At 42.7% G+C, this 21,138-nt stretch overlaps 1 protein-coding gene across 2 annotated transcripts in view; it reads left to right on the top strand.

Annotated features, from left to right (window-relative positions):
* The first annotated feature begins 232 nt into the window (after positions 1-232).
* Positions 233-21,138, top strand: part of TTLL10 (tubulin tyrosine ligase like 10) — a 200,565-nt gene continuing 179,659 nt past the window's right edge. Inside the window, exon 1 of one of the 2 annotated variants that reach the window (XM_075906188.2) lies at positions 233-368. The gene's annotated coding sequence lies outside the window, so the exon portion shown is untranslated. The remainder of the gene's footprint in view (positions 369-21,138) is intronic. The other variant, XM_089773092.1, reaches the window with a different exon arrangement.

Raw genomic sequence — 21,138 nt, 5'->3', positions numbered from 1 at the left:
ATCTTTTATGTTATTTTTTCTATTTATTGTCCTGCAAAGTAATCCTCCTGTGATAGCTACTGGGGAATGTTACATTTCCCCCTTTATTTTAGGAGTCCTCTTTGTGTGAATCATCGAACTGAACAGAAAATAAGTGCAAGACCCTGTTTTTCCTCCCAGAGCTGAAGTTAAAAATTATTCAATGTAAAATTCCTGGCCTGTGAAACAGAGGCTCCGTACTGTACCAGGCAAAGATTTTCACCAGCATTCTCTTGCTTAGCCAAGGCTGAGATAACAGACACTGTAAAGCACTTGCTGGAATAAATCTACTCTTCTGAGATTCCATCGGGGTGTTCATCTTCCACCTTGTTTTTCCTTTGCTTAATAAGGTATTGCCTGAATTTACGGTTAATATTTTAATTGACTTTTTAATTAATATGATCAAGACTAAGTGAAACTCAATCTTATTTTTGTTTGTTAGCATTTAAATGTCAAGAAAGACTGCAAAGAACAAGTAAGTGGAAGACTGATTTTTTTAAAAAAATAGTCCAGTTGCCTTTTCAAGCCAAAGAGGAATTGTATTTTGCAGTGTATAGTGGGAGTTTTGAAAAATGTTCAGGGGCCAAATGTGTAAAATGACTGCACTTTATGTGCACTTCTCAGGTACAGGGAAATAAGGCTGAATTCTAAGAAAGTCTGTGGTCCAAGACAATTTGCTTCATGTAGTAATTAGTGGCGTAGCAATTCTGATCACTTGACTTTGTGTATAAAACCCAGCCAGAAGTTTCTTCCTGGGTTTCTGATCAGTTCTAGAAGGGTTCTGGGACTGTGTTGCTTTTTCATAAACATCCAAGGAGTCACCAATGTAGGAAATGGAAGGAAAGGAATAGGGTGGTTTGGTTTCTATAACAAAATGCTGTTTATACTAGAATTGATCTGTAACAGATATTGATTATAATCAAACCTTTGCTATTTACTTTGGAGGTGACATGAACTTCCAGCATTGTCTTATTACCATAGTAATCAGTCACCCGGTGAAACCATCTGTTGAGTGTGAGCCTACCTTTCTTGTATGAAAGTCTTAGCCGAGAACCCTTGATCTTTTTGTTGTTGCACGTCTTTTGGGGAAGGAGATATGCTCTGCATCCTACAACTGAGGCTAATTTAGCATCCACCTTCTAGTCTATTCATCTGAAAGGTAATAAAACAAGAATCATGATCAAATTGGGGGATGGTACTTTCTAAGCCAGGTGAGCAGTAAAAATTTTGGAGCATCTGAACGTTATAGATGTTTCCAAGTTTCCATCTGGAAACCAAGCACTGTTATTGATTTACCAAGCATTTCTCTTCTTTCTGGGATATTTTCATTTGGGTATTCCAATTATCATGGTGGTGAGAGGCCATAAAAGAGGAACATTAAAAACTAACAAATCCATATAACTTTCTAGGTGGGCAAAATCCAGAAAAAAATTATAACTTGATGGAAGAGATGAATCTGAATGCACAAAGCCTAAAACCACAAGAACTTAAAAGAGACAGATCCTCAGTGGGTTTAAATTGGTATTGTTCTAGTAAGGGATCTGGCCCACAAGATTTAATTAAAGTTATTTGAAAAATAAACACGACATTCTATTCATTTTAAAATGACCTAAAGTAAGTTATAGGAATGACTTCATGTTACTTCATAAATATACCGAGGGAAAATTTTCAGAAGGAAGAGACCCTGCTTCCTTTTTGGGAACAATTTGCATACTATGTGTATGTTAGTAGTGATGATTGTTGGAAAACAAGGGCAGTAACACCTAAGATAGCACACCAGAGGCATTATCTTCTTTGTTTCCATCAGATCCTTCTTAAGGTAGCTAAAAGTCTCAGTGCTGGTGTATGTGGCCAGAGCTTTATTAAAGACAAAGGAATTGCACCTGTTCTGACCAAGACTGTATTTGACTTAGTAAGTTTGTTATTGCCTCTTTTTATTAAACAACTCCTATTGTTCAGGACTCCTTATAAGAATGACTGCATTTCAGTTGAGGCCCGATCAAAGCTCTTCAAAGTCAATGGAAAGATCCCACTGACTTCCATGGGCTTTGGATCAGGACTTGGTTGAATATCTGCAGGCTGTTCTTTTTCTTTTTTCCAAAAATGTGAGATATTTTGTTCTTTCCAAGTGGGAAAGATATTTATAACAGCCATCTTATCCAGCCGTGAAAGCTGAAACGAGCAAACATTTCAAGAAAGGATTTTGCCCTTTCAGAAAAATGTTCTCAAATCACATATTGCTCTGTAACCTTGCTGTGCACTTGTTCTTGCTGTGAAGAGGAAATACACTCCTTTCAGCTGCCTTTGTTGGACCGGTATGTGCACATATATATTCTTAACATAAAGTAACTATACTGACATTAATTAAAGAATCTTTTCTTGGGGATGGGATGTTGATTATGCGTCCTATAACTTTGAGGTAACCTGTCCCTCCCTTCTTGCTCATTCTCTGTCTCTTCTTAATCCATCATTGATAGTAGCGTTTGAACGGTCCTCCAAAATCAAGAATTTGTACTGTTGCTAGATTTTTCTGAGACATACCCTGAAAGCTTAATTTTTCCTAGCTCAGAGTGATTGCCATCAGCTAATTTTTGTGTGTGTTTATCTCTGACCCCATATTTGTAACTTTAACACTATCTCTGCAATTTTGTCCTCCTGTTTCCAGATATACACATCTCTCTCTCTTTCTCCTCAAAGAGATACTCTTTTCTCTTGATCCTCAGGACTGGATGTCTCACCACCTAACTCCAAAGGTCAAGGAAGGTTGGATCCCTTTAGAGCTTATTACACTGCTCTTTCTTTGATTTCTTTGGCTTGCTGGGATAAAGCTCAAGGCACAATGCCTGTAGGGCATTAATACACTGCCTTCATAGAGTCCCCTGGGCATCCACTGTTAAATATTATGAAATTTGATTTGGGTCTAATGTCTGAGTTAGTCTGTCCATGTTAGTCTGTTTCAGCAAAAACAGTGAGGAGTTGTTTTTGATTTGGGACTGCTATTCAAAGTAACAAGTTTCAGACAAGAATATTAACAGTGGAAGCAAAGACAGCGAATTTAGCTCTTTATAGATCTAGTGCTAGTAGTAGTTGCTGCAGAAATACATGAAATGTTGTCAAGTTCTTAGAGCACACATCTGTAAAACAGGTGCTCTGAATTCAGTTCCTGGATCAGTAGCTGATGTGCAGTATGAGTATGTGCAGAATGAGGACATTTTCCAGGCTTCAGTTTCCCACTCCATAAATTGAGCATAGTAATACCCACTACACAGAGCTGTCATGAGGCTAATTATCTGTGCAAAATGCTCTGAGAACCCTGGATGGAAAGCTCTGTATAACTTCAATGTACTATTTTAAACATTAGATTATTATTTTATTATCCTATAAAAGCACAATATTAGAAAGATAGTGCTGCCATTCAGAGAATACTGTGTGTTAGATTCTGATCTCTTACTACATCAGTGTGATGCCATCCTCATATTCCTTGGAATTACAGCAGGATTTAATTTAGCCCATTGTCACACCCTCGAGTACTCAAGAGCCTGGTCCAAAGCCTACTGAAGTCAGGGGAATCTTTCTGTTGACTTCAGTGGGCTTTGGCTCAGGTCCTAAATGAAGATTTGAAAAACTAGGATTTTTAGGGTTAGAGAATGTGTAGTTTGAGCCTTTGCAATATCACCCGTGTGGGCCAAAAAGGAATGAAAGTGTTCCTGGGGATACAAGATCTTTTGTTGTTAGTTTTTATCCTGGCCTTTGAACTTTATTGGGGAAGCAAAAAGGCACTGGTTATTAGAAGCAAATTTTGCTGTTTGCGCCCAACAAAATCAGTCTGATTACACTTTAACTGAGCAGGGTTTACACTCAAAGCCAGACAGACAATCTCTCATGATAACATCTGACACCCTGTCACTTAGGGTAACTCAGGTATGCACCATTAGGAGTTTGTATGTTTGTTTTGACAAGCAGCTCTTAAAGGTATAGTGTTCTTGTTCACTTGGGACAAGAATTGCTGCTGTTATCCTAGATCCAGAGGATAGGAGTTTTTGATGCTATAAACATGTCCAGTTCATTAATGTCTAAGGGCATTGGGTGTCTAACTCCCTTTGGCCCCTTGACTATGCTGCCTATTTTGCTCAGTCGTGCATAGTAATTAAGGCAGAACCGTTTACCTTGAGCTGTATCTATGTGTGGGAAAATGACAGTGGCCTAGTGTCTTCATTTACCCTTTCTGTGTGCGTGTGTGTACATATTACAACCAGACTAATAATTAATCAAGCCCCAAATGAGATAAGCGATCCAATTGCGCAGAGGTGAGGGGAATGGCACAGGATTTGCTTCTCACTGCAGTCTCATAGCCAGAATATAATAAAGGGTTTGGCGATGAGTTGTTTCCCCAGCCCTTAAGCCCACTGTTGGAAAGACAGGCAGAGCCAGACCATGTTTTGCACAATTTGCATGGCATACATGATCCCCCAGAAGAGGAAGGCCAAAACAGTTACTTGCTTTGCACGTGCGCGTGTGTGCATGCACGTGTGTGTGTGAGAGAGAGAGAGAGAGAGAGAGAGAGAGAGTACGCAAGGCCAAAATAGTTACTTGCTTTGCTTGTGTGTGTGCGCATGTGTATGAGATTCTCCACTGGCTCTTGTGCCAGCAGTTATCTTGGGACTGTGGAATCAGGGATATATCTGAGAGAAAGGAATCACCCTCCAAAAAGTGGGTGGGAGTGTGTTGTATATGTAATGAGAAGAGAAAGGATTGGCTGTGGCAACTGTTACACAAAAGTCTGTAGAAACATTTGTATGCAGGGAGGGATGTGAGATGAATGACAGCTGAAAGGCAGGTCACCTAGGCTAAGTCTACGCTGCACAGGTATTTCAGAATAAGCTACTCCGGAATAGTTATTCTGAAATAGCTTATTTCGAAATAGCACGTCTACACTGCAGGGAAGCCTCAAAATGAGTCCGAAGCAGGCTTCCCTAATGTAGACATGCTCTCTTGATTTAGAGCCCCAGGAAGAATAACTTAGAATGGCCCTGGTGAAGGAGCTATTTTGAAATAGCAGAAGTGGAGCGTCTACGCATGCCTTATTTCGAAATAGCTATTTTGGAATAGGCGTTATTCTTCGTAGAATGAGGTTTACAGAAGTTGGAACAAGCTGTCTGTTATTTTGAAATTATTTTGAAATAATGGAATTGCTGTGTAGACCAGGGGATAAAATGGTGTCCTTGGCCTTTGTTTGTCAGAGGCTGGAGAGGGATGGCAGGAGACAAATCGCTTGATCATTGTCTTTGGTCCACCCTCTCTGGGGCACCTGGTGCTGGCCACTGTCGTCAGATAGGATACTGGGCTAGATGGACCTTTGGTCTGACCCAGTACGGCCGTTCTTATGTTCTTATGCATAGTTATTCCGGAATAACTTTGCTGTGTAGACACACCCCTGGGAAATAACTATGCGAGCGTCTTGGTGGGACAAACACAGATGCCAGCAGCTGAGCCAAGGTCCTTGATCACAGAGCAACCAAATCAGCTTCCATCAGAAGGGTATGATTGCTAAAGAAAAGAGTGGGAGAGCTCTGCATGTCTACTGCACTACACATCTGGTACACAAATCTGAAGCAGGGCTACTCAACTTTGGAAGCCCCGGGGGCCACAATCATACAGCACAGGCCAAGGCTCGCAACTTAAGTGTGGTTGTGTATACATGCAAATATATATGCAAATAGCTTCTTTCACACAATGCCCCGGTGCTCCCAGCACCTCCTCCCTGGGGGCTAGAAATGCCAACACCCTGCACCTGTCTGTTCCAGACAGCCCATCCACTTGCATCTGTCAATGCTCACCCTGTCTGAGAGACGCCTCGCTGTTGTGGAACATGTTCCCAGTGGAGGCCATGTTCAAAGGATCCCACCCATGGGCCACGTGTTGAGCCCCACGTAAACCCAAACCGCACCGTGGGCCACAAACAAACAGGCTACGGGCTGCATGTGGCCCATGGGCCACATGTTGAGTAGCCCTGAGTTAGGGGGTAAGGTGCTCCCCTTTCTAGTTGTCTTTAGTGTAAGTGGAGAGATCAGAAAGAAAATTATCTGGAAAAAGATCCACATTTATTCTTGAGCATTGTTGGGAAACTAAGCCTACTTGTACTACAGTGTCAAAATATGGAAGCACATTTCTGCTGCCTGCCCTTTAGGGGTTAATGAAATTACATTAGGAAACTCTGCCTTAAGCAGTCTATTCTCTGCCAAAGATACTTCGCCAAAGAATCAATGCCCACAAAACAGACATTAGACAGGATCACAAAGAAAAAACAGTTTCTTGCCATTTCAACAAGAAAGGACACTGTCTCAATGACCTAATCACATGCATCTTACTTCAGAAGACTTTCAAATCTGCACTTGAAAGGGAATCCTCTGAACTGGCATTCATCCTAAAATTTGACACTCTCCGCGGGGGACTGAACAAAGACCCCAACTACCTTACCCATTACAAAGATAGCTTCCTCAATTATCACCTCTAATACCATTAACTCACAGACATCTACCCTTCCCCACCTCTAATATCATTAACTCATAGGCATTTACCTTCCTTCCCCCTTCCCCCCGCATCCCCCTTCTGTTCTGAAATGTGATTTGTCCTTTTCATATGTGTTCATTTTTTTTAATTGTATCCTTTGGTATATATGGTTGTGACTATTTTCTTCCACTATTTGATCTGAGGAAGTGGGTCTGGCCCACGAAAGCTCATCATCTAATAAACCATCTCATTAGTCTTTAAAGTGTTACATAGTCCTGTATTTTGTTTCAGCTACACCAGACTAACACGGCTACATTTCTATCACTATTCTCTGCCAGACATTCCTCCACCCTGTTGATAACTCACTGGCATAGCTTACATTTCCCAGGTTCACAGCCAATAGGAGCAGAGTACGTGTTAGCTCTGAGTCAGCAGCTATGTCAGTTTGAAACCTAATGCCAGTTTCAACTTTATGCCAGGTGTGCAAGCAGCAAAGGTTTCTGCTCTTTTAAAATTTATTTTCCCCATGATGGATTAAATTAAATGTTTCTTCTTTGACTCATTTGCAACAAAGTTTTGCTTTTTTTAATAGTCAATCCACTAGTGTGCAGAGAAGCCAGAATTCAGGCTGGCAGTGTTGGCTTAATTGGGGGGGGGGGGTGGCTCGGGTATCTAGCTACTGATTTGCTTCCTGCTACTTAATGCAAGTGAGCAAAGTATATAGCCCAGATCCATAGCTGGTGAAAATCTGTATAGGTCTGTTAAAATCAGTGGAGCTAAGCTGATTTATAGCAGCTGAAGCTCTGGACCAGTGTTCCCTATAAGCTAAGCGCTTGGGCGGCCACCCAGCTGATTAGCAGAGCACCCACAGCTGGCAACATGTGTTTCTACAAGTGGTACTCATCCATACATGCCTTGGTGCACATAATATTTATTCTACACATGGCTGGAAAAATTTAGAGGGAACATTGATCTGGCCCATTATATATATATATATAGCACATGTACGGCTCATGAACTCGACAGGCCTATCTCCCTTTTGTGCACAAATGACATGTTTGGTTCTTACCCTGATTTCAGTCCAACATGCTCACTCTCCTTTGTTAATTCAAAGGGGGTATGAAAGGACTTTTTTCTGTCATTGCCCATAGCAATCTTCAGCAAGGGCTTCTGTGCTCCCCAGTGAAAGCATTGCCTATATGGCTCATATTTATGCCTCATATTGTATCAGATTATTTCTTTTGAGAACTGCTTTGCTGCAGGAGGCCACGAGGCTTCAGAACAAGCCCCAGAAAGAGATACAATTTGAAAAGAGCACCTGAACCTATGCTGGTCTTTTCAATCAGTGCCAGACCCTTAGCTGGTAAAAAGTAGAATCAAGGGAGATACATTAATTAACAGGAACTGAGCGTATGGCCCTCAGTTTCCTTCCGATTGTGGATGCATTTTTGAGGCATTAAATGTGGTTGTATGAAAATGGTTACAAATCACCTGCCTTGCAGATGTCTTTGGTCATATTGATATGAAATGCAAAACTGCAATTGATCTCAGGAATCAACCACTTCAAATTCACAGTATTATAACCTATTCTAGCAAGAAGGTCTCACAAGGAAGCTGGATCATTCCTCAGATGACTGCTGCAAGTTACCACAAAACACGGTGGTTACTGGGCAACTGGGCAACATAAAACTTTCCTAACAACCTAGCTGGTACTTTCCCTCCAGGGGTTTAAAGGAGTATATTGACAAAAATATTTTGATTAATGGGGGTTATGTTTCCTAAGGAGGTAAGATGACCCAACTTTGTCCAGAAAAAATCACTTAAATTATGATGTGCAAATTAAAATAAATGTATTTTTGAAGCACAGCACTCTATGCAGCTCATGCATACCTCATAAGACTAATCTAGCTGAAGACCAAAATAACCCGTAACAAAATTGTCATGTTGGTTTAATGTGCTGAATGTAATGCAATGAGGAATAAAGATCTGATAGACATTTGGTTTTCAGGCTTGGGGTTATATATTGCGGGAGGCGGTGTTATTTTTAAAAGCAATATCTGCTTGTTACATCTATGTTACTAGCTCTTTAAAACCTCTCCTATGCTCCAGGGAATTTCCAGCCCCAAAAGATAAATTCCAAGGAATAACACAGAGTTCCTATAAGAGAAAGACATTCACTTTGTGTAGGACAACAGGCATTGCTAAGGATCAGGACAGGTACAAACTATGGTATCAGGGAGCTGAGTTAGAATTCGCCCCTGTGGTTCCTGCTTCTGGATAGTTTTGGAAGATGAGGAAATCTAAAGATAAAATAATGATCTTTCACACCTTGTTGTTGTAGCCAAGATTGAGGTTTCTAAGACAAAACACACCATTGCTGCCTGCCTCTTACATCAGTGGAACTCTTTCTGACAAACTCAGCCTCTTGAGATATCAGAAGCCAATAGTATGTGCTGGTAACATCAGTGGGCCCTTATTTAAAAATTATTAGCTGGGCTCACAACAACCAGTCAGTCATAAAGGAATGTTTATTTGTAGAGATAGCAAAGGAACAGTATGGAAAACCCACCTCTTGCTTCAAAGCTTCAGAATCAGGGCATGCAGCTGATCCTGGGACCAGCTAGTTAATTTACAGATTAGACACCTTGGTTGGCTGAGAGGTGTCACGAGGCTTACACTTAAACCCAGCAGCCACATCAGGCCAGTGGCTGCTTAGTGCTTATGCCTGCAGCTTCAGTTACCCTTGTGACAGATTTGATTGGTTCCTGATTCCAGTTCTGATCCTTGCTGCTGTTTTTGGCCTCTAACTCTGAGTACTCTATGACTGACTATCACTGTCCTGATCTGTGACAAAATTCTATCACTTGGAACAAAGTGATAACAAAAAATTACCCCCCTCAGTAATTATTTTTCAGTTATATTGTTAATGTGGATCCATCCTGGGTCGAGTGACCCTGTTTCCCTATGCTGAAGAGGGAACACCTGGTAAAATTACTCATATTAAAGCAAGCTCAATGGCAATCAGTCGTACAAATGTTCAAATTAACATCGTTGACCGAGCCCCTGTTAAAAAGAAATACCATGTAGTTAGATTAATGTATTCATTTATCAGAAGGCAGCTGGGATATGTCAATGGCCAACAGGAGCGTGGAGTTGTTAGCTGCATTTTGACACTGTGTGGGCAGGAAGGGACAAGCTGCTTCCAGCCACATGGGTGGGCAGGGAAGGAGATGAGCTCTGCAAAGACACAGACCATATCATCCCTCCCGCCCCCTTCACTGCAGCTGAAAGCAGTTCTCATCTCTTGCCTCCCACACAGGCCTGGAGGCTGATGCTGGCCACACTCTGGTATGAACTCTAGCAGAAATCTGGGGGGAGGGGCATGTCACCCTGCAATGCCCCCAATCATTTTGCTTTGGGAAGACACAGTCAGGTACCAGGCAAGGTCCATGTCAAGCAGCAGCCCTCTGCTCCTCCAGCCTGTGCTCGTGCCGCTTGCCAGTGCCTGATGGGTAAAGTCTAGGTGCAGAGCACATGGAGAGAGGGTGATAGATGGGGAAGGAGGCTGGGGGCTGCTGGAGTTGGCACTGAGCCGGAGGGGATGGCTGGAACCACAGTGCTGCCTCTGACTGTTTCCATCCCATTCCTAGGCATACGCAGTACAGGCCCACCAACGGCAGGGAGGAAGCAAAGGAGGGCAGTTGCCTCTGAGCCCTGTGATTCAAAGCGGCATTAGCAGGCTGGAGTCCTGGGGCCTTTAAAATTGCTGCTGGAGCAAGGGCATGGGGGAGGGGGAGAACAAGGTCTGGCTACTTCTGGCCCTGCTCCTTCGACCCAAGGCTTTGCCCCTTCTGGGAACATAGTGTCAGCCCCGCTCCTCTCCTCCCCCCCTGCACCTTGACCAGAGGCTGATAGAGGCTGTTGGCTCCCCTGATTTACCACAGGTTTCCACTAAATTTGGGGCACCACTGTGGTGGTACCTAGTGTTCCCTGTAAGCTGAGTGCTTGAGCAGCCACCCAGGAGAGATTCAGGAGAGATTCAGCCACCCAGCTGATTAGCAGAGCACCCACAAGCAGCAGCTTGTGCGTCTAATTTGTGGTGCACATCTGCACATGCCTCAGTGCACATAACAAAATGTATTCTGCACATGGAAAAAATTAGAGGGAACATTAATGCTGTTCCAAATGTTGTGGTTCCCTATGCCATGTATGCCTAAGGACAGTCCTGGATCTAGCTAGAAGCAGGATTCACCAGTATTGATGGGGGAGACAGAAAATATAGAACAATTTGTCCAATTTTTTAAAAAAGTATGGACACCTGCAGGAACTCTTACATATGGACCTATCCCTTTAAAAACAGGACATCTAACCATCCTAATCATGGGAAAATCAAGATGGGTAGGTAAAGTAGCCAATACAATCATTCAAGCCTAGTGTTCCAAACCAGGCTAGTAGAATCCAGAGGTTAGTGCATTATCACACTTGCCTTCCTTTTTCCTCCTGTTTACAAATGAACCATCATCCTGGTGAACAGGCTTGATACAATTAAAACAGCTCCCACTCCACCCTGCTAGGACTAGCCCTCTCTGGCAAATTGCAGGTGACTCAGACTAACTCTGCGTTGTTTGCTTTAGACAACTTTGTTTTAAAATACTTTTATTTGCCATCTCTTTTCAAACCCATCCCTCTCCCCAGATTCAGCCCTGGTAATCTGACTACAAGTTAGGTAAGCACTGAGTCATATTATTAATCCTTCTTTGCCTTTCACCTTTTGCGATTGCTGCCTTCACTAAAGCAACTGAAACCTTGTTAACAAACAGTCTGATTTTATGTGGAGCAACCCCAAAATACCTGCTCTGTCTCCTGACAAGTATCTTTGAACCAGCTCCGCTAGTTCTACATAGTAGTAAGGGACTTATTCTTAATCATAAGAACAAGATAGTGCAGGTATGTTACTGATTCCCTGCAGGCCATGGTAGACTTGATATGCTCTCTGAATTGCCCTTTCTCATCAGCATACAAGGAAATCTGGCTTGGTTAATGCCTCTGGGCAAGGCCTGTTAATCCTTATTTTAGAGCCAAATTGAAGAACTCATCTCCCCTTCTCTCCCATTTCTTCTTGTTTCCAGTGTAATAGAGACAGATCCTGCAAGTCATTGGATTCGAATTTTAGAGTACGTCTACACGGCAGCATTATTTTGGAATAACTGATGCTATTCTGAAATAACAAAGAGCGCATCTACACTACAAGCCTTTATACTGAAATAATTTTGAGCTAGAGGACTTCTTGCTTCGACTCATGTTAACCCTCATTTCACGAGGAGTAAGGGAAGTCGAAAGAAGAGTGTTCTTCCTTTCACTTCCTGCTCTGTAAATTGTTTCCATTTAAGTTAAGCAATTGACGTGAAGTTGCATAGCTTAATTCGACCTTAGCCCTGTTGTGTAGACATACCCATACAGAGAAGGCTAGGTTCTTTGCTTTCTTCAGTTTCTGCTGGGTACAGCAGAGATGGTAGGGATAATCAGAGAATTGGATAAGGTTCCAAAATTCACTACGCAGCTCTCTCCACAGGCATAGGTTAGAAAAGCCTGGTACTGCTTTAATGTGTACCAGCAGGCAATAGTCCCCAACAGACAGCAGTGCTGAGAGCCTCACTGGGCAAGGTGGGGGAGGGTCTGCTCCATGCCCCAGAAGGGGCAGGGCTTTGGGCAGAAGGGAGGAAGGGTGGGGCTAGGCAGCCCTTAGCGCTGCCTGGAGCATTCCTCCTCTTTCCCCCCAAGGCAGCCCTTGGAGTACACAAGGCAGCCAGAAGATCCAGGCCCTTTTGTATCACTGGATCGCAGGGCAGCTGCCCCTTCCCCCTCCCATCAGTGGGCCTGCCAATGGATATCCACTCCCTAGGGACTGCCAGGAGACATCATACTTTCTCATGTCTAATTAAATCAATAATCAGGATGATTTACTGGGATTATATTGCCCAGAAAGTGGGACTATCCACTGATAGTTTCAGCATTGTTTAAGCGCCAGGCTAAGGCCACCCTTTTTGGGGGAGGGGGTGTGTGTGTGTGTGGGGGGGGGGTATCTCCTCTTGAGGTGTTTTAGCAGATTTTATGTTCTCCCCACTTTGGGATCTTTTATTTTACTTTACATACATTTATTTCTTGTGTTTTAAAAAAATTCTGTAAACTGCTTCGAATATTTTAAATAGGTGAGGTAAACATATTTTAAATAAATAAGTAAATAAAATTAATAACAACTAATAGAACAGTATTGCCAACTCCAAATGTTCAAAGATAACTTTAGGGTCCTATAGATTATGGGATTTGTCTGAAAAATAATCAAATCATCCTTAAAATGTAATAAATGTGAAGTTTTTTTTTCTGGGAGAACCTTTAAGATGTACTTAGGCCACATTTCAAGCTTTCAGTGTGATCATGAGAGCTAGTAACTACTTTTTTAAAATGAAATCTGAGATTTTCATGCATTCACATTTCCATGAACTATGACTTTAAAAAAAAAAACATCACATAGCATGAGAGTTGGCAACAATCTGGCTTTACCAGGATTAAGAGCTTTATGATATATTTGTTTAAGACAGTTTGGGACCTTTCAGCTCTTTGTCTCTTAAACACACACACACAATTTGCTCACTGCTTTGTGCTCTTTTCCCCCTTGACCTTTCAACAGTTTCTAATACTAAACATTAGCTTCAATCATATAACAGATTTTAGCTGTTGAGAAAGTGGCCATGTCTCAGGCCTTGTAAACTTCGTATACTTGCTGCTGTGCTGGAAAAAATGCTGTGTCCAAGGCTTCTTCCTCAGAGGAGAGGAGGGGAGCAAAACACATCAAGGCTCCCCATGCAGAATTTTCATCATATTGTTCTACAAGGGGGAGGCAGAGCAGGATTTCCTGTCTCTTCCAGCCATAGAACTGGTGGAGCTTTTCTGTCAGTGCTTTCTCTGAGGCCCCTTTAGTCTCCACAGCACAGAAGGAGCTCCCTACTTAGATTAAAGCACTTCTCTAAATTGTGTTAATTTCTAAGTGGGTTCCTCCTGGACCTAGTGGAGTGATGGTAAACCATGCTAACAGCTCATCCCTTCCCATTGTCCTTCCATGTATATGCTGGATTTTGTGGAGTGCTGTCTCATGAGACTCTTAGAAGACCAGGGAAAGTGTTAAATGGAGAATGGCACACACAAGGTTTGCTCACCATGAAGATCCCTGTGGGGACATCTGGTCCACAATGATTAAATCTCAAAAGAATTGGAATGTAACTGATACACAGTAAAATAATCATCCTGTTAAATGTCAGTTCAATGGGCTGGGCAAATGCACAACCACATAATGCCTTTATGAACAAACGCGCAATGCCATAATGCCTTTACGGAATAGTGATAGAAATGTAGCCGTGTTAGTCTGGTGTAGCTGAAACAAAATACAGGACTATGTATTGGATAGGTTTAAGTTGGGGCCTGTAGGTGATGACAAGTTGTGTTCTATTGTTGGTTTTCTTGGGTCTGTCTTGAAGTAGATGGTTTCTAAGTATTTGTCTGGCTCTTTCAATTTGCTTTTTTATTTCTCCGGCTGATACCATTATTGGACCTAACCAAGTGAGCTATAAGATCCTCAATTATCACCTCTAATATCATTAGCTCCCAGACATTTACCTCCCCCCCCCATCCTCCTTCTGTTCTGAAATTTGATTTGTCCTCTTCATATGTGTTCACTTTTTTTTAATTGTATCCTTTGGTATATATGGTTGTGACAATTTTCTTCCACTATTTGATCTGAGGAAGTGGGTCTGGCCCACGAAAGCTCATCACCTAATAAACTATCTTGTTAGTCTTTAAAGTGCTACATAGTCCTGTATTTTATAATGCCTTTACGGAATTCATGCTCACCCTTTCTCTCCAGTGACTGGCATACAGAAGCCATGCACTCAGTCCTGGAGAGGAGTGATTCGCCTCACACCACATGACTGAGCTCAGTAGTTGTCTCAGGAGCATCAAAAACTCCTGCTGCTGGTCTACATTAGGGAATAAATTCGAATTAAGGTACGTAACTTCAGTTACGTTAATTACGTAGCTTAAATCAAAGTACCTTAACTCAAATTTTTGGCAGCATCCACACTGCAGGAAGTTGAAGGGAGCACACACTCCCTTCAACTTCCCTTATTCCTTGTAGAAGCAGGACTACTGACAACGATGGGAGTGCCTCTTTCTCTTCGAATTAGTGTGTCTTCACTAGGCCCACTAATTCAAACCCTGGAAGAACGACAGTGGCTGCTTCAATCTTATTTGTAGTCATGGCCCTGGAAAGTTGCATCCAGCTCTGCTTACCTGGGACAACAGTTGGCCAATGCTGGTTTGAATATGGATGGAGATGGTTGGAACTTTAAAAGGGGCTTGAAGATAAAAGCTCTTTACATCTCCCAGTTTCCGCTACCCAGGAAAAATCTGAACTCTTTGCTGATTTGTAAAGGCCATGAATTACCTGAAATCCCAAAAGAATTAGGGTATGTCTACACTACCACCCTAGTTCAAACTAGGGTGGTAATGTAGGCAACCGGAGTTGCAAATGAAGCCCAGGATTTGAATTTCCTGGGCTTCATTTGCATAAAGCCAGGCGCCGCCATTTTTAAATGTCCGCTAGTGCGGACTCCGTGCCGCGTGTAGCCGCGCGGCACGGAGTCCGCACTAGCGGACATTTAAAAATGGCAGCGCCCAGCTTTATGCAAATGAAGCCCGGGAAATTCAAATCCCGGGCTTCATTTGCAACTCCGGTTGCCTACATTACCACCCTAGTTCTAACTAGGGTGGTAGTGTAGACATACCCATAGATACTAAAATACTGGATGAATCCCTCATATTTAAACTTCCTGCCTTTACTACTAAGAATCACTAATTAATAGTCATTTTCTACTTCCTGTAAAGAGCCGTTGAATGTTCAAAGGAGTAACTTGTGTATAGTACAAAAATCCTGATAAAGTATTTCAGATGGAAACTTTTATTTCTTGATAATTATTCCTTCTATTTCTTTTTAACATAGTAGTCTATTATGCATATGCAGTATTTGCTTTTCAGCGTAATTGCGCTGTTTTGAATATGCCTGTTAATGATCTCACTTTGTGCGTTATGCTTTTGTGACGAGTTAATCATTTTCAGAATTATACACTCATTGAGCAATAAACTGCAGCCTTTTTATCATCATTCATTCAAAACATCCTAACATACATTATAGGGAACTTCAAGTTTTTTGCTTGGATCATTTTGAGAAGAATTGTGTACACTCTACAAGTTGCTGTGAGAAAGGATGATGTTTGTGTCTGTTCAATCTTGCAGTCATACTTGTTGGAAATGGGGAACTAGTGCTTTAAAACAGAGGTGTGTTATAAAAGAAGGGATAAATTTTGAAAAAAAAAAACATTGCACAATTGTACACCTATATTTGCTCATGCCATTTCTGCATCTGTTTGGGCAGATCAACTATCTGTGTGTGTGCAAACAGTTTATTAGTGCTGAAATGGCTATTTGCAAGCTCAAATATCTGATTTGCATGCATTATCATGGTAATTGTGCTCATAAATGTGTGTATGCATTTATGAGCACATTTGCATATGCACCTCTGGCCTCCCTTTCTAAAATGTCCGGAATGCAAAAATTTTTTTCCAATAATGGCACATGAGACTTCAAGTAGTCGACTCATCTCTTGAATACAAAGCTTCTTCCTTAAAGTTACTGAGCATGGAATTGACCCCTGCATAAGTACAAATTTGTTTTCTTATTTATTGCAATAAGAATGATCATGGTAGTCATCAGTTGATATCCAGGTGGAGATCACTGGTGCTTCCCTGGGGGTCTCTATAAAAACTGAGGTGATATTTTGATCATGAACACGAATCATGGACTAATAGCACTGACTAGAACCAGATATTGATGAGGCAAGCGCTGTGTTTGCTTCACATCTCAGCTGTGCCACATTCATTATAGTTCTGGTCTATAATGCTTTTGGCATTTCTATTTTTGTCCCTGCCTCCATTCCCATAACTCTTTCTGTATACCTCTGTCCTACCCTCTGCCATGCTCTTACTATTCCAGTCCTGGTCCCTATACAGGCAGTCCCCGAGTTACGCGGATCCGACTTAGGTCGGATCCGCAGTTATGAACGGGGCTTTTCTCGCCCCGGAGGACTGGAGCGGCGAGATGCCCAGATGCGCTGCAGTCCCGCCGCCCCCGTCCTCTGGGGCGAGAAAAGCTGCTCCACGTCTCCCTGGTCTGCTTTTCTTGCCTACGCCTGGGGTAGAGCAGCTGGGGCGCTGCCGGGTTGGTCCCGCAGCGCCACTCCTCGGCGCTACTGTACCACCCGGCAGCATCCCAGCTGCTCTGCCCCAGGCGTCCTGATTCAGCCGCTGCTGGTCAGTTTCAGCAGTGGCTGAATCAGGACGCCTGGGACAGAGCAGCTGGGGTGCTGCTGGGTTGCTCCAGTAGCGCCGAGGAGCGGCGCTACTGGAGCAACCCAGCAGCACCCCAGCTGCTCTGCCCCAGGCGTCCCCAAGTCAGCCGCTGCTGAAATTGACCAGGGGCTGACTACAGGAAGCCGGAGGCAGAGTTGCTCTGCCCCGGGCTTCCTGGAATCAGCCGCTGATCAATTTCAGCAGCAGCTGACTTGGGGATGCCTGGGTTTCTTAAGTTGAATCCGTATGTAAGTCGGAACTGGCGTCCAGATTCAGCCGCTGTTGAAACTGATCAGTTTCAGCAGCGGCTGACGCCAGTTCCGACTTACATACAGATTCAACTTAAGAACAAACCTACAGTCCCTATCTTGTACGTAACCCGGGGACTGCCTGTACATTGCTCTACCAATGTTCTTCAGTTCTGCATACAATATACGTGCTGTGTCTTTCCTGGCTCTTAACATAGCTCTGCCTATAAACCTCATTCTTAGCCTGGAAAATTCCAGTGTCATCCTATTCCTAAAGCCCCAGCACAGCTCTACCGATGCACCATATTTCTGGCTTTCAACACCTTGGCATTCCAGTCCAAGGCCCTTTTTTTGACAAACATGCCAGTCCTGTCCAAATGTGTTCTACTTTCATGATGAGAGCATAGACTAAAAGAAGAGCAAGAACAAAAGAAGAACACAAAACAAAGAAGTATCTGTAAAAGGTAACATCCCTAAGTCCATAGTATTTTTTTCAGGGCAAACATCCACTGAAGTAAGTGAAAGATTTGGCCGAGTAAGGACTTCCAGATGTGTCCCAAATGAAATAATAATAAATTAACAAAACAAAGAAAGGGAATAAAGAAAATAGATAATAAGACCAATGACAAACCAAAAACAAAAGTCTTATATCCCATTCTCCTAACTAAGGCATTCATTTTCACAGCTATTCCAAGTTAAGTCACAAATGAAAATGAGTTTAGTTTGTGACATTTTAGTGGACTTTTGAGCTTTATTGGTAACTTCTCAACCTAATTGACTAACTGAATCAGCTAAATCAACATTGCTGACCTCCTATTCACCAGGTACTTAGCTGTCTGTTAAGACACATATGTCTTTTAACCTATGGGCTTCTTATAAAAAAGATATTAAAATGCCTTTCCAGACTAATAAATTAGTTGTTGATTGATCTCACCCTTTATCTCTGTGTGCAGTTATTTCTGGTGTCTGTTTCTGTGTTATGTTAATTACAACCCTCGCCCATCTTTCTTTAAAAAAAAGGAAAAAGCAATTAAAGTGCTCTTAGAACTAGTAAAATTAAGAACATAAGAACATCCATTCTGGGCCAGGTGAATGGTTCATTTAACCCAGTATCTTGTCTTCCAAGAGTGGCTAATAGCAGATGCTTCAAACGGAATGAACAGAACAAGACAATATTCAATTGCATCTCTGTCTTGGCTAATAGCATTGATAGACCTGCCCTCCATGAATTTATCAAATTCTTTTTTGAACCCAGCTGTAGTTTTGGCTTTCACAACATCACCAGGCAATGAGTTCCACGGGTCGACCATGTATGGTGTGAAGAAGTACTTCCTTATGTTTGTTTTAAACTGGCTGCCTATTAATTTCATCAGATGAACTTTGATTCTTGTGTTACATGAAGGGGCAAATAACTCTTCTGTATTCACTTTCTTTACACCAATCATGGCTTTGTAGTATCCCTCAACTGTCTCTTTTCCAGGTTGACCAGTCCCAGACTTTTTACTCTCTCCACATATGGAAACTGTTCCATACCCTTAATCATTTCTGTTGCCCTTCTCTATACTTTTTCCATTTCTAATATATCTTTTTTGAGATGAGCAATCAGAACTTAATGCCTTGTTCAAGTTATGAGAGTATTCTGGGGATTTACAAAGTGGCATTATGGTATTTAGTGTCTTACTAGCTATACCTTTCCTAATGATTTCTAATATTCTGAAAGGCCTGGTCTACACTGAGGATGTGTCTACACAGCAGGGCTTAACTTGAAATAAGCTACGCAAATTGAGCTACGTCAATTGCGTAGCTTATTTTGAAATTTAAATTAGGAGCAGCTACACAACACTTATTTAGAAAAAGAGCACTCTTCCTCCAACTTCCCTTACTCCTCGTACAATGAGGGTTACAGGAGTTGGAATAAGAAGTCCTCTAGCTTGACAGTATTTCAACATTATTTTGAAATAGTCTGCGTCTACACAGCAGGCAGTTAAGTTATTTTGAAATAATGTTGCTGTATAGATGTACCCTGGGAGTTTAGCTCAAACTTAGCCACATTAGGTCAATTTTCTAAACAATGAGCCCTCACCACCAAGCCTGTTCCATCAACCGCAAGGGCTGCTAAAGTTGATTTCAGTATTTGTGCTTTTCATGAGGAGTAATGCTAAATTCAACCTTGCATGGTCAACTTTAGGGTAGTGCAGATGTAGTGCTGTGTAAGTCAACATTCTTGGCCTCCAGAAGGTGTCCCACAGTGCGCCACAGATGCACAGGACAAACCCTGGAAAAATCTGAATTTAATTTCCAGTGTGGCGAGCAGATCTCAGAGCAGGCAGCATACCTCGGCATGAATGCCCAAGGTGGCAACTGAGCACCAGAGTCACTACCTTGTTAGCAGAAGGGTATTGATTGCCTTGGATACTTCGATCACAACAGCCCCTCTCATGATATGTACCCAGAACCACCCGCTGAACAGTTTTGGTCCCATTGGGCACTGGGAGCATAACCCAGAATGCAAAGAAGCAGCAGGAAGGATGGGATAGTTACCCACAGTGCATCATTCTCAAAGCTGGCAGTAGCCACCCTACGAGGATGTGCTACTTGAAACTACATCAAATTCTTGCGCACCTTCAACTTCACGAAATCGAGTGCTAAAAATTGACCTTAATAAATTCAACCTTATCTCATAATGTAGATAAGGCCTTAGCTTTTTTTATTGCTGCTGTAATGATGTAGCATGAACCAGCATCAGGAAATCATCACAGCAGATACTATGGGTTGAACACAATACATGGTATATATAGTATATTGTGTATCCATTAATAACATTGGCATTTAGGCAAATTTAGGTAATAAGATTGATCAACATTTTACTGAAGCAAGCTGATCACTTGAGATCAGAAGATTTTTCCCTTCCCACCCTTTGTAATCTACAGTATTGCACAACGGTTAGGTACAGCATTTGTTTCTTGTCTCCCTTTAACCGTATGTATCAACTACTGGATACTGCTTCCAGGCTTGACATCCCAGTGATTGCATCCAGTATGGCAATTTCTGTTTCTTAGAGACACCATTACACTTAACCTCCTTTCATTTAGTTTACTTAATTACATTGGTCCACATTTTCCAAACTGACCACTAAATGTAGGTGCCTAACTTGAGGTGTATAGTGGAAGTATAGAGTCTAAAGCAGGTGTCTCCAACCTTTCTAAGCACAGGCTCACTTTTTGAATTTAAGTGCAGTCCAGGATCTACCTCAAATCCAAATGCCCTTGCCATGTCTCCTTCCCCGCCCCTTTTCTGAGGCCCCACCTTGCTCATCCCCTCCTTCCTCCCTCCCCCATCTTCATTCACATTCACCAGGTTGGGGTGCAGGGAGGTGCAGGCTCTGGTCTTGGACTGAGGGGGTTTGGAGTGCGGGAGGAGCTTGGGGCTGAATCTGAGGCAGGGGGTTGCAGGCTCTGGGATGGAGTTTGGGTGCAGGGTGGGCTCCGGGTTTGGGCAGGGGTTCAGGATGTGGGTTGCAGTTGGGCACCACGTAGTTCAGATGGCCCCCAAGTGGTGGCAGGCTCACTCCAAACCTGGCCCTACACTTCTCCAGAAAGTGGCTGACATATACAGCAGCAGCTCCTGAAGGGGGACGGGTAGGTGGATCCATACACTGTCTCCCCATTCACAGGTACCACCTGCACACCTCCCATTGGCCATGATTCCCCATTCCCGGCCAATAGGAGCAATGGAGGCAGTACTGGCAGGCCAGGGCAGCATGCAGAGAGCCCTTGCTCTGCCTCTCCCAGGGCCGGCAGGGATGTACTAGTCACTTCCAGGAGTATGGCAGAGATTCACATTCCACTTTAAGAATGCTGAGCACATTCAGACACAGGAGCAGCTGCCAGCAAGCAACCTCCATT

Source organism: Pelodiscus sinensis, chromosome 24 (assembly GCF_052426305.1).
Source record: "Pelodiscus sinensis isolate ZL-2025 chromosome 24, ASM5242630v1, whole genome shotgun sequence".
Lineage (NCBI taxonomy): Eukaryota > Metazoa > Chordata > Testudines > Trionychidae > Pelodiscus > Pelodiscus sinensis.
This window is presented reverse-complemented; position numbering and strand designations above follow the sequence as displayed.